The 14,219-nt window shown below is 39.2% G+C and overlaps 1 protein-coding gene across 3 annotated transcripts in view; it reads left to right on the top strand.

Moving 5' to 3' along the window:
- The window catches only part of cabp7b (calcium binding protein 7b), a 29,994-nt gene that overhangs the window by 8,176 nt on the left and 7,599 nt on the right, over positions 1–14,219 (top strand). The gene's annotated exons all lie outside the window — the stretch shown is intronic.

The following is a 14,219-nucleotide window of genomic DNA, read 5'->3' as shown; positions in this document are numbered from 1 at the left end:
GACTTCTGCTGTCCAGTTTTGGTGAGCGTGTGTGAACTGTAGCCTCGGTTTCTTGTTCTTAGCTGACAGGACTGGTACCCGGTGTAGACTTCTGCTGCTGGAGCCAATCTTCTCCACAGTTCAGCACTCAGAGATGCTGTTCAGCACAGCAACTTACTGTTGCCTTCCTATCAGCTTGAAGCAATCTGGCCATTTTCCTCTCAACTCTGGGATAAACGAGGCATTTTAACTGAGAAATGCCACTCACTGGATATGCTCTCCTGGTTGTGTGGTGCAATGGTTTATACGGTTGCCTAACAAGCAAAAGATTCCCAGTTTAATTAGACGAGGAAATACAAATCCCTTTGGAGGAGCGTCAGGAAGAGTAAAGATCTGCCAAATCAAAACATCCGAAGCTACCCACTGTGGCTCTCTCCTGTGACTAAGGGAGCAGCTGAAAGTAGCTTTCTCCACAAACCCTAGAGATGGTTGTAGGGAGAAATCCTGGTTGCAGTTTCTGAAGCAACCATGCCACTTTTAAAGTCACTTCATTCACCTTTCTTCCTCGTTTTGTGGGCTCAGACTGAACTTCAGCAGGTTTTCTCTACGTAAATTGATCGAGTTGCTCTCAAGTGATAGACTGGTTTGCATTAGTCTAATCAGGTATTTGTACCTAATAAAGTGGCCAGTTAGCATAATAATTCTACGTTGTTGTTAATAGAATCCTACAGGTCGAGTTAAAGGTCAACGTCAGTCTTAAATAAATTGAAATGGGAAATTTTGTCCTAATATGACCCAGCAATGCATCCATATCACTGGAGAAGAAGTTTGCATATTCTAAACAGTAAAGTTAATTCGTCTGTTTGTTAAAAACTCCACTTTCCTTTTGTCTTATTATGAAAAACATGAGAAAGTTAGTAATGACAATGTGTATAAAAAACTGAATATCATAAAACAGCATGGAAAAAGAAGAAAAACAAGATAAGAGCAGAAAATCAACACTTCCCTAACAAAAGACATCAGTTGAAGACAAATCTGTGCTGCCTGTCTGATAAGTTCAAAACAAAAGCTAATAAAGTTAAGCTGTAATTCTCAATAATTTTCCTGAAAGAAACCAGTCGCATGTTTTCAACTCAGCCCACAAAGAGCTGCAGGTAGTCATTTTAAGTACTTTTACACAGCAGGGACTCTTATACATGCCGGGCTCGTGCAGGGCATCATCACTGTGTTCAGTGATGGCATGTTTGTGTAAATGTAACAATACATGCAGGCTACAAATCTGCAGAAGCAAGTAAGTAGATTAAAATGTTGTAGTTTTAGAAGGTGATTTGTGTATTAATCCGTCTCACTGCTGTACACTATGGGGTTAGTGCATCTTTTTTGTCACATCACAATTGATCGTTATCATATTTTTGAAGCGCTCAGTTCGCACATCAGGACAGATAAGAACAGGGCTGTGAGGGTGTCACTCTGTACTCGTTGTGTCCCCTCGACACCTTCTACATGCATCCGCACTGCATGAACTCACATTTGTCTCGTTATTTTGCGATAAGCTGGGATGGAGCCAATTAAGGTGTGTAAAAATGAGTATTTAAACAGCTCTTTTGTTTGTGTGCTGGACAAGAGAGCAAAGTCTGGAGCTCCCCGAACAAATTAGTTCACTGTTAGGTGCCTGCTAATGTTGGGGGGGGGGTGGTTAGTCACCTGGAATCAGTTGGGGTTGTTTGATTCAATATAATCATGCTCTAAGCAGCTGTTAATGTTATTTAGTGATGTTAAAAGTCGCATTATTTTGACAGCATTTGTATTATGTGCCGACCTACTTTTGCTCTAATGCATTAGCAGAGCTCTCTCTGGATACTGATTAATATGACTCACATGTAGTATCAGAACGACGGATGTCACGGGTGTCATCATACTATTACTGACATATTCCCATGGGAAGGTGAATTATTTAATGAGTAGATGTGACTCATCTCTCCCACTGATTTCTTTCTTCTTCTTTTTTTACCTTTTAAACTGTTTTCCACCAGAAGTCTTCTTTTAATAAGAAGACTGCGCTCCTCATTTGTTGACCAAAAGTTTACTTTTAAGTAACCTCAGACTGCATGTCAATTAGTGCCAGCGACTTTCTCTTGTCACCTCTGGACATGCAGTCTGAGGTTGCCGGAGAAAGGTGCCTAATTTAAGATTCCCATTTATTCTGGAAAAGAATCAAGTAACGCCTTTATTTTCATCCCTTTCATCCCAGCAACTGGCTGACACAAAAGGTCCTGTTTGATCCTGACTAACAGGGTGCAATTAGCAGGAAGGCCTGAGTCTCCTTTCTCCTATGCAAATGTAGCCTCTGAATGTGACTGGACACATGTACATATGCAATTCATCTGGTTTAGACTCACGTAAATTTGACATCTGATATGAGACCTGAGCGTGAGTCTGACACATGAAATGAGCTTTAATAATGTGGTGAGATGGAACATATTGTGAAGTATGAAGTCATGTTCAAGCAGTGACTTCGGGGCGGTGAAAAGAGGCTGTTGTTATTCTCTTCCGTTCACTTCCTGCGGAGCAAAGAGACTTCTTCATCTACCCCCTGCTGTAACAGCTCTATTATCGTATCGTTCAATGTCATGATCATTACTGAAGGTGAAGAGGGGTTGTTGTTTTTTACAGTAAACTGGACAATCACAGTAGGGCTTTCTCAGCGGTGGTAGTGCATGGTCGATACCTTTTCTCGAGGATAACACTGCTTGTGTTTGTTTCTTCTGAAGGCAGCAGTCGTTTCCTCTGAACTTCCAGCATTTACATTATCTCCTCCCATGCATGAGAAGCAATGTGAAAGAGGCATCTTTTAGCTACTCTCTGTCCCGTTATCTTTATTTTTCAATGGGACCTTTCATCAGCACTTATGGTGTGATGGGTTCACTCAGCTCAAGCACTTAGATGTGACTGAGAGCGCTGAGGGAAGGTTACAGTAACTATAAGCCATCCACACTGCTTGCAGACTAAAGAAGAATTAGCTGATAAAATATAAACAAGGAAATAAATGCACAAATCCCAGGCATCTCTTTCTCTTTGGAAATCTCGGCAGCAATGACACAGTGGAGGAGTTCCATGCTATCAGTATTATTTAGTAACAAACGGCTGAGCAATTCTGAGCTACAGAGCTCAAAGAGAGGCCGTCATCAATCAGTTGTTCTCATACAAATATTAGAGGAGGTTTGTTTTCTAGAAAGTGTTAATTTTAACACATGCTGTGCTATGATACACTAACAATAAGGATAATTTATGGTGAGTATTTTTTACTTCACATAGTTGCAGTCTCATTAATTATAGTTTAGCTATTAAACATGACAAAATAAAAGATTTACCTTGGAAATATAAAGATCATAAACAACCTCACATCCATAAAATTAGGGATGCTGTTTAACATGTAAATAAAAACAGATTTTGATGGCAGCAACATGTCTAAAAATATTTGGTTTGGGGGCAACAAAAGGCTGCACAAGCAAGCAGTACAAAACGTAATCAGCTAGAGAAAATTTTGGCTACTAATTGTGGGTAATTTGCGACAGGTCAGTAACATGAGTTATTATAAGAAGAGCATCTTAGAGAGGCAGAGCTTCTCAGGTGTAAAGATGGACAGAGGTTCACTAATCTACAAAATACTGCATCTACAAATTGCTAACAAACTACTGATCAGTGTTCCTTGCTATAAAACTGCAAAGACTTGGAATATAATGTACAGTCATAATATCATCAAAAGATTTTGAGAATCTGGAGAAATCTCTGCATGCGAGGCTGAAACTCAGTGTGAGACACCTGTCATCTCTGGGCCTTCAGGTAGCACTGCATTAAAAAAAAAAAAAAAAAAGCTCAATCATGCAAAGAAGGAAAAGAAAAAGCCAAGTGTGAAGCAGCAATGACAATCCAGAAAGGCCAGGTTTCTCTGGGCCAAAGCTCATTAAAAATCGACTGAGGAAAAGTGGCAAACTGTTTGTTGTCAGAGAACTCATTTTTTAAATTCTTTATGGAAAATATGGAGTAAAAAGGAGAGGGACCATCTGGCTTGTTAACAGCACTCAGTAAAAAAGCCTGCATCTCTGATGGTATGCGGGTGCATTAGTGCATATGGAATTGGCACCTGAAATCTGCAACGAGATCAATGCTGAGAGGTATACACAGGTTTTACACCAACATATGCTCCCAAACAGAATAGTATTTTTCAGGGGATGACTATTTCAGCAGGATGATCCTAAATTGCATGCTGGATGGCTTCATAACGCAGGAGACTGAAGTGGACAGCCTGCAGTCCAGACCTTTCAACAACTGAAAACATTTAGCACAACATGAAATGAAAAAGAAGATCCAGGACTGTTGAGCACCTAGAAACCCAAAAGTCCACCAGCTGGTCTCCTCAGTTCCCAGACATTTATGCACTGGTGTTAAACGGAGAGAGGATGCTACACAGTAGCAAACATGGCCCTGTCCCAACTTTTTTTTTTTTACATTGTTGCCATCAAATTCAAAATATGTGTTTTGCAAAGCACTTCATTCTGTTTATATTCACAGTTTTCATAGATAACCAAGATTTTTTGGAATTGTGTTTGCCTTTATACATTTGCAATTCTGCTATCTCTGTCTAATATCTCTTTTTATTTATTTATTTTCTTAATTGTTATGCAAAAAAATTTCATATTTGGTGATGTTTATCTCCTGCACGCTTTTAAACACATTAGGATTTAAGTAAAGGAACCTCAGTGACTTTTTTGACCCTGTCAGCAGCACTGAAAGTCTGCCAGTGGACTTCAGTAGGCATGGACCATTTTCAAATTTATTTATTTATTTATTTATTTTTTTTTGCTGCACCAGCGACCACCAAGAATATCTCTGTTAGGCGGTCATAAAGGTCAGCAGGATCTGTCGGCTTTCATGTTCATGTTTTAACTCTTTTGGAAGGTCAACAGACTTTTAAGCCCTGACCTCAGACCTGGCTAAAGTGACCGGTGTTGTAGACAAACCAGCTGAAGCTTACACAGGTTGTTATATTTAGGGAAAATTTGGAAGTTTTTGGTTAGATAAAAAAGAAGGTAGTGATTTAAGAAAGAAGACAAACATATCTGTTAAATTAATCAAAGGAACCCGGTATATTTAAATTGAGTTTTATATATATAGGACCATTTCTTACAGTTATCTCATCTCAAAAAACCTAAAAAACAGCAAACAATTTTTTAAAAAGAACCTGGACCCCATAACTGCAGATCAGGAACATGCTGATCTGCAGAAAGGACAAGGCACAAACTACAGGAAAGAGAGGACAAAAAGTTAATGACATGCAACAGTCATGCATGTCATTAAGGAAAGGGGCTCTGCAGGATGAGCTGGTAGCAGCAGGGATGGTTCGGGGTCATTTGATCCAGCTCATACTAGAAAGAAAGAAAGAAAGAAAGAAAGAAAGAAAGAAAGAAAGAAAGAAAGAAAGAAACAAACAAACAAACAAACAAACAAACAAACAAACAAACAAACAAACAAACAAACAAACATACAAAGATTTTTAAAAGTGAAGTTGAAGGTGCTTCCTCCCCTTGAATTTCTGCTTCTAGAAACTGTTCTAGGAACTGCAGTCTGAAAGCAAAGTGCTCTATTGGGACAGTTCATAGGATGTGATGTCTTTAAGATACCATTGGGCCTAATCATTGAAGTCTTTGTATGTGAGAAGAAGGATTTTAAATCATCCTGGATCTACAGAGAGCCAATAAAGAGAAGTTAATATTGGAGAAATATGATGTTACTCTCTAGTCCATGTTAGTACTCCCTGCTGAAGGCGTTTCAAAGAGCCACTGGGATGTCCGGCTAATAAAGGTTTACAATAGTGCAGTAACAAAAGTATCACTCTGAGACAACATGTTCCTAATTTTGACAGTATTACACTTGAGTCAGTGTCATGTGGCTTCTTTTATTTCAATGACACACTCAGTCACTGGAATAAAATGTAGTGACTGCTGGTGTTAAATATAGTGGGGCGAAGCCACTAGCTCAAATAACCTACACTAATGCAGATCAACAGATAAAAAATTATCAGACCTATCAGCTATCGAGGTTACAGTCACCATTATGACAATGTTGGTCCAACTTGCTGTGAAATTGTCAGTCAGTATTTCTTTTTGCTTTGATATGGAACAATTTGATGAAATTATCACCTTTGCCTCAGTAAATTCAGATGGTTGTTTGCAGTAATACCCCTCGATTATATGCTTTTATACTTCTTTCCCTCAAGTGACTCATTCATTCAACTTTTGTAATAGAAGATGTGTGAAGGCCAATGAGAGTGCTCAAACCAACCAATGACAAATCAACGTTGTTTGCTGACTACTTGGCGTGTTTTGGAAATTTGTTGAAGATGGTTTGGCAAAGGGATGTGAAGTGTGTTCATTCATGGGTAAAAACAGTTGGGTTTGCAAGTTTTTGTAACGAAACAGGATCACAAGTTAATGTCATGCTGAGAAAATGAAAGGCTGATTTCTCGAGATAATCATGCAACTGATCACAAGAAAACAAATTCTTTGTCTCTGGGATCTCGGTAGCTATGAAGACGTGTAATTTCACCATCTAATTACCAGTGAAATTAAGTTTTGCAGCAGCATCACAGAAGTGTACGTGCACATAAAGTTACTGTACAGCAGAGAATAAATAAGGAGGGTCGATCTGAAAGTTTTAACACAACACGGTTTCTGCTCGTGTCAAAACCTTGACTGAAGTATAGTCTGGAACTGAATAAATGACACTCCTTCATTTTTAAGTTAAACCAGTTGCTCCAGTTTGCTGGATGCCATCTGTGCTGGTCAGCATGAACTATACCATGATCAGGAAGAATGGGCCACTTAAAAAACACTTGATTTAATTTCTATTTATCATTGTTCCCATCAATGACAAATACGAAAGCACATCAAAGTAGAAGCTGCTGCCTGCTGTGCATCTCTCAGCAGCACAGATCCATGGACAGCAGCAAGGATGTTCATTTCTTGTCATCTGCATGTGCGAGAAAGAGAATGTTTTACAAATCTACCCTTATCTGTGAAGATAAGCTAACCTTTATGCCAAGAAGCAAAACCACGCTCGCTTTATTAAAGTGAAATCATGATAAATAACTTTCACCCATGAATCATTCATCAACAACAGCCTAAAGTTATGCTTTATCCATGAAGCTAACGATACAGAAAAGGAGAAAATTGTTATTGTTAGTATTTTTAAAGCCTCCTTCGTCCCATGGAGAAAAACAGACAAAAACAAAATGTATAAAGAATCTTTAGGATCTTTTCAGAGGATCTCTTGTCATATTATGTGTCATATTCCCCAGGGCATCACAGCAGCTCAGACTTGGTATAAAATGATGAAAATGAGATTTAATATTCCACAATTAGATAAACCGTGCATCGATATCTTAAGATAACTAGATAAATTAGCTTATCATCATAAGATATCAGAAAAAAAAATAACTGCTCTCATTTCCTGTAGCGTTAAACAGAAGCAGTCAGAAGCAATTTGTGTTTTGGATTTGGATACAAGTGTGATACACACATATATTCTTCATGAAAAAACTGTCCCTTTCTATTTCATTACATATTATCTACGCATCAGCACTTATTTCCGTGAGCCCTTCTGTTGGCTTTCTTTTAAACTATAACAGCATAACTGCTTTTTCACTCATCTCATTAAAACCTAATCATTCATGCACAAACAACAGGCATTTTGTGATTGATTGTATAAATGCTAAAAGCTAAGATTCTGGAGTTATTTTTAAAAGTTGTTTTTGTTTTAGAGTTTTTGTTATTTTTACATCCAAAAGTAAAATCCCAGCAGGACCTCCCAAATCGGAAAACAGTTTTACTTTATTTGTGATTTGTGTTATCTTTCCAAGATAATACAATTCTTATTTGTATTGTTCACTCCTTTCTAAATCTCTAGTGCTCATTTAATACATAATTTTTTTAAAAATTGATTTAGATGGATTGATAAGTAGGCCAGCACAGAAATACTTTAAAGCTGCTTTCTTTCTAATGGCCACCAGGGGGCAAAACGACTTCCATTCCCGACTTTTAAATAAAAACACTTAGCTGAGGGCTTTATGGCTCTGTTACACCAGAGTAAAAACAAGACAGCAACCTCCTTGCAGCTAGAAAATTTGGTGGATGAATTAAACTTTTTAGCTTTCGGAGACGGATTTTGAAAGTAGTTGTGGCAACCAAGTTGTTGCTCAGAGGTTGAGTGTGCAGCACCCCGAGCCTCTGGGTGGGAGATAGCTTGCTTCCAAATAATCCCAACTGGGAATGGATTCTTCCTCAAACAGATTGGTGAAGGTTTGACAGTAATTACCATCTAATTTATAAATGCAGATGGATTGCTGACAGATTGCAATCAATCTGAGTCCATCTGCACCGATTAGCTCAACTCATCTGTATCATAGTTAAGTTAGTTTAAGTTTGTTTTTATTGTGATTTTCATGGTATGTACATGGCAACAGATTTGCAGTTTCCAACACAGGTAATCAGCGTATTGTTATATTCAGATCACATGTAAATGCCAACTTGACCCATTCAATAGGAGACTGACAGCAAGTGACTGATGTGGTTTGGGGACTATTAATGGGTCTCAACCTTCAGAGCAAACATTTAAAGGTGGTGGCCATGGTCTCCAAATGCTATTTTCACCAGCATGACTTGCCTGATGAATATTGAATATAAAAACCATTTTGTAAAAAGAAAGATCGATAAGTCTCAGCAGATCTGTTTTCGAAACTCTAAGATGGCGAACAGTGGATGACACCAAAGTGGCCATCTTTTATAATGTATGAGGTCATTCTTAAAAAACTAAACACCTTGACACTTTGTTTACATTTGATTCGGCTCATAACGGTCTTCGTGTCTGAATAAATGTAACAATAAACAGTCAAGCATTTACATAATGTCTTGTGCCACATTCATTCATTCACATGGCAATTTATTCTATATATACAGAAGTTTATCGATCAAACACAAACACCACTGGATGCATCTGGCCTCCATATTTGCCCAGGGACACTTCAACTTCTAGTCTGGATTGAACCACTGACACATTTCACAGCATTTTAGGAGCCACGCTACTGTTGCTGCTTTGAGCAGTCACCTATTTCACACCAATATTAATAATTTGCTTGATAATATTGCTTTCAAATTGTTTTCCTCCACTCTCATATTGCAGAATTAACTAAAAATATTCTGTCATACAGACAGAATATAAATCATCAAATCAGTGATTCAAAGATTTTCACCACCTGGCTTCAGACAGCCGAGTGGGTGCACCCTCACAGCAGTGCAAGGTTACAGATATTCTGATCAAGGACTCAAAGTAAACACCTGAGTCGGCTGAATGTTTTCCACACTTTAAATAAAAATTCAGTTCCATCACTTTGCTATTGTTGTATTGTGTGTTTACCTGTGCGTATTTGTTTATTTGCAAGTGAACATTTTTCCAGGGATATGTAACATGCAATGTTAGTACGAACGTCTCACAATGGGGTGCTTAAAGTACTTTATCATGCCCAGTGTGGCACACAGGAGCTGGATACAGTACTGTCAGTGATCATGTAACACTGACTTTTGTTGAGTCTTACCACATCAATAAGGTTGTAGTACTTCCTTCTGCAAAATGAGCTTGACCCATGTGGGCACACCAGGAGTTAAGATGTCAGTATTGATTGGATAAACGTCCGTCTCTTTTAACTTTAAAAAGGACAGCCTTTATCAGAAGTAAATCTACATATTCAGCTACATAAATAAGCCAATCAATTATGTTGGCGATATCAATACATGAGGGAGAAAAAAAATAGTGAAGCGCTTCAGTCTGTGGAGGATCAAATCTTGACAAACAACATTTACATGTTAAAAAATGCAAATTATAATCAAAATTTTCAACAAAGTAAACACATATTGTGTCCCTCATGATTCCATGTGTGTATTTTATTTATTTTTTTCAGATAAATATTCATTCCTCAGTGTGTGAAACAATCTGTAGTCCAGCCACTGCTCAGCTGGCTAAGAGAATTCATTATTTGTCACTGGCATCAGAGGTCACAACACTGAATCTGGGATTGTGCTCAGGGAAGATAACAAAACTCAAGCAGTGCTGCTGGGAGTAATTTAGACAAATATGTTGTGTCTGATGTGTCAAGGTATTGCACAGACAGTGCCACTTGTCCAGAAGGACCTCAATTTACGTTCCAAAGACTTTGTCTTGTAGTGCTTTATTTTATTTTTTAAAGAGGATTATACACTGCCGCTATAACCACAATTTGCAAGCTATCACTTAAAAACTGCACTCATTCATGTGCACAAGATGGATAGCTAGTGCTCGTCCTCATCTGGGCTTGCATGCTAATTGTGGTTGCCAAGCGTGTGCTGCTGAACTTGGGGAGCCGCTACAACGAGTCTTCAACCTCAGTCTGCGACTGGGGAGAGTGCCCGCCCTATGGAAGACATCCTGCATCGTTCCGGTCCCCAAAAAGAACCGGCCCAATGAGCTGAATGACTTCCGACCGGTGGCACTGACGTCACATCTTATGAAGACTCTAGAGCGGCTCTTCCTCAACCTCCTCCGACCACAGGTACAACATGCCCAGGACCCACTACAGTTTGCATACAAGGCGGGTGTCGGAGTGGAGGATGCCATCCTGTACCTCCTACACAGAGCCCACTCACACCTGGATGGGGGAAAAGGCACGGTCAGGATCCTGTTTCTTGACTTTTCCAGTGCCTTTAATACCATCCGGCCCTGTATGCTTCAGGAAAAACTGAACAGGATGGAGGTGGACCCCTGCCTGGTGGCTTGGATCTCCGACTACCTCACCGACAGACCACAGTACGTCAGGCTGAAGGACATCACGTCTGACACAGTGGTCAGCAGCACAGGAGCACCACAGGGAACTGTGCTGTCCCCTCTTCTCTTCACCCTGTACACCTCTGACTTCTGCTACAACTCTGAATTATGCCACATTCAGAAGTTTGCAGACGACACAGCCATCATGGGGTGTATCTGGGATGATCAGGAAGAGGAGTACAGAAGTCTGGTGAGGAACTTTGTCGCATGGAGTCACACAAACCACCTGCAACTCAACACCTCAAAGACTAAGGAACTGGTTGTGGACTTCGGGAGGTCTAGAGCAGGTCCACTGCCGGTTCAGATAGAGGGGGAGGAGGTGGAGGTGGTCAACAAGTACAAGTACCTCGGGCTGTGGGTGGACAATAAACTGGACTGGTCATGCAACACAGAGTACCTGTATAAAAAAGCCCAAAGCCGACTGTACTTCCTCAGGAGGCTGAGGTCTTTTAACATCTGCAGGAAGCTCCTGAGGATGTTTTACCAGTCGGTGGTTGCTGGAGTACTTTTCTATGCTGTGGTGTGCTGGGGGAGCAGCACAGCAAAGAAGGACTCATCCAGGCTGGAGAAACTGATCAGGAGGGCTAGCTCTGTGGTCGGCATGAAGCTAGACACTCTGGTGACAGTGGCAGAGAAAAGGACATTAAAGAAACTGATGGACATTATGGACAATGCCAGACATCCTCTGCACACGGCCATTAACAACCAGAAGAGTCTGTTCAGTGACAGGTTGCTTCTCCCAAAGACAAGAACTAACAGACTTAAAAACTCCTTTGTCCCACACGCCATCAGACTGTTTAACGCCTCTCTGGAGGGGAGAGGGAGGGGAAACAGGAGGACAAAGGAGGGAACAACTAAGCTGTAGTGCCTCTTCACCTCACTGTGCAATACCTTTTGTGCAATACTTTTGTAAATAGTCAACAGTGCAATAGACTCAATACTTGAAATGTGCAACTCACTTGTATTTTTATTTTTATTCCTATTTATTCTATTTATCCCCTTTGTATATTTTATTTATATTGTCTCTGTATTTATATATATATGTGTGTGTGTATAACTCTGTAACTTCTGTCGGTGCTGTGCTTTTTTGGAAATCGAATTTCCCAGAGGAACCCACCCGATGGATTAATAAAGTTCTATCTTATCTTATCTTATCTTACATAAATGCATGCAAATTGTTTTCTACATCATATAAGCACCCAGCGTAATCACATGCTTTACATATGAACAGTTCATCCAAGCCTTTTGGTTTAAAGCAATTTTCAAGATAAAAGAGTGCATGTTTAGCTTATTCTGGTGTTGAATGATGAATGTCTAAGTATTCATAGGTTTCTTGTGGATTAGGTGGATGTCTACGTGTTTGTTCTGTTAATTCCACCTTTTTATTCTCTGCAGTGTCTCGGGCTATCACTGCTCAGGTATCGGCTTATATCATTGATATATTGATGTAAAAATTAGACTTCCAGTTCATTTTGTTTCTTGTTTCATCCAATCAAGCAACGAGCTGAGCTAGCATCCAATAGTCTTGTATATTTGAGGATCTACATCAAAGAACTACCGGCATTCAGCGCCTTTGAAGTGCAACTGCTCTTTTTCACCACTTCAAACAGAATACAGTGATGCCAAGTGAGGACAGGAGCCAAATGCCAATGTTTATGGATTATTTACCAAAAGTTGCAGTTTTAATTAGAAACACATGAACCTGCTTGCAGCCTTCAGTCAGAAGTGATTGTATTATGACCACAGTAGCAGGTACTGGCTCAGAAGATCACTTACTATGAATGAAGAATAACACTGCATCACAGTGGGAAATCCTTTAAATATCTGTCACAGATAACACAAGATACAGATAAACAAAGCAGATAATAGTTTAGCCAGGAAGACTAGAGCATTGCCTTTTTCATTATTTGCCATTCATTATTATTTACCAGAGGATTGAACTTTACATTGCGCACTTACATGTTCAAACACCTCTCTGCTAATGGTTGTGTAGTATTACAGTCTGTCTGAATGCTCAAGCATTAACGGTAGCTTTTGAAGCACTATCTACAAAACCATTAGCACTTGGAGCCAAAGCACTGGCTCAAACTAAATGCTTTACATTTATAGAATAATTTCTGCAAAGCTTCACTCAGATACCTCACTTCAGGCAACACTTTCAACACTACCTAGCTACAATATTGCAATATGATGTGAAGGATAAACAACTTTCTCCTTATTTGTATTAATAGTGTGTTTTATTCAGATGGATTTTTCTGTGTACACAGTTGTTTACTCGTTTAAAAAAAAAAAATTGCTATGCCCTGCACACAGATGAGCCACAACCATGCATTTACACACACTAACTCATTGGGTGGTTAGTGCTTCATGCGCTTATTAAAATGATAGTTTGTAGGTAATTATGGAGGCAGTTGTATTTTACAAGAGCGTAATGAGTTTTGCAGCAATTTTATGCTTTTGCAACATGTAAACTGTTTTGCAGGTTTGAAGAAGGGTTTTGTTGGTGGTCATTTTAAATTTAGGCATTTTAAATGAAGAAAGAAAGACTGCAGTACATGATGCTAAAACACGCATCTCCTCTTTTTGTCTCTCACTGGGATGCTGAAACTTTTAATATTGCTTATGTTCTGTGGGCTGAAATTTTAAAATGCAGCGTTTCTGTCTCAGTCTATTCTACTGAAACAATCAAACTACACTCTCATAAAAAGTGTACACTAAAGGTCTATTTCTGTCTCTGCAGTTCCAGTGTATATGTACGTCTTTAAGGGCAAAAGTTTGTATGCTTCAGTGCACTGTAACGATCACATTTGTACCTCTTCTTCTTTTTAAGGTGCAACATTAGGAGACAGCTGGCCAACAAGAAATTAGGCAATTTACTCTTAGATTTAAAGTTTCTGCTGTTTGGTTTAAATAGATAAAAGTAATTTGGTGTATTCTGACTTGTTTAACTCGTGTATACCAGCAGCAGGGTGCAGTAGGGCAGCACTGTCGCCTCACAGCTAGAAGGTTCTGGGTGTCTTTTCCCTGTGCCTGGTGGTCAGAACATTCACAAGCAACTTGCGTTTCTCTTTTTAGATAGCATGCTTAACATTATCATTTAAAATCAATTGATAATTAGTTGTACTGTTTCAAAAGGTTGTAGCTTTCTGTATTAGACATTTCCAAAACATTGAAGACCAATAGTTCTTTCAGTACTGTCTGCTTCCCACTCCTTGTCACACATTTTACCCAAACATTTACCGAACTGAGTTTAATTTGGAGTCAGTATTTGGAGGAGGAGCATAGTTTCTGTAGGATTTATTCAAAAAAGAAATGAATATCTTTACTAC

This window comes from Aulonocara stuartgranti, assembly GCF_965226115.1.
Source record: "Aulonocara stuartgranti genome assembly, chromosome: 7".
Taxonomy (NCBI): Eukaryota; Metazoa; Chordata; class Actinopteri; order Cichliformes; family Cichlidae; genus Aulonocara; species Aulonocara stuartgranti.
The sequence above is the reverse complement of the archived record's forward strand: the minus strand, read 5'-3'. Positions and strand labels throughout refer to the sequence as shown.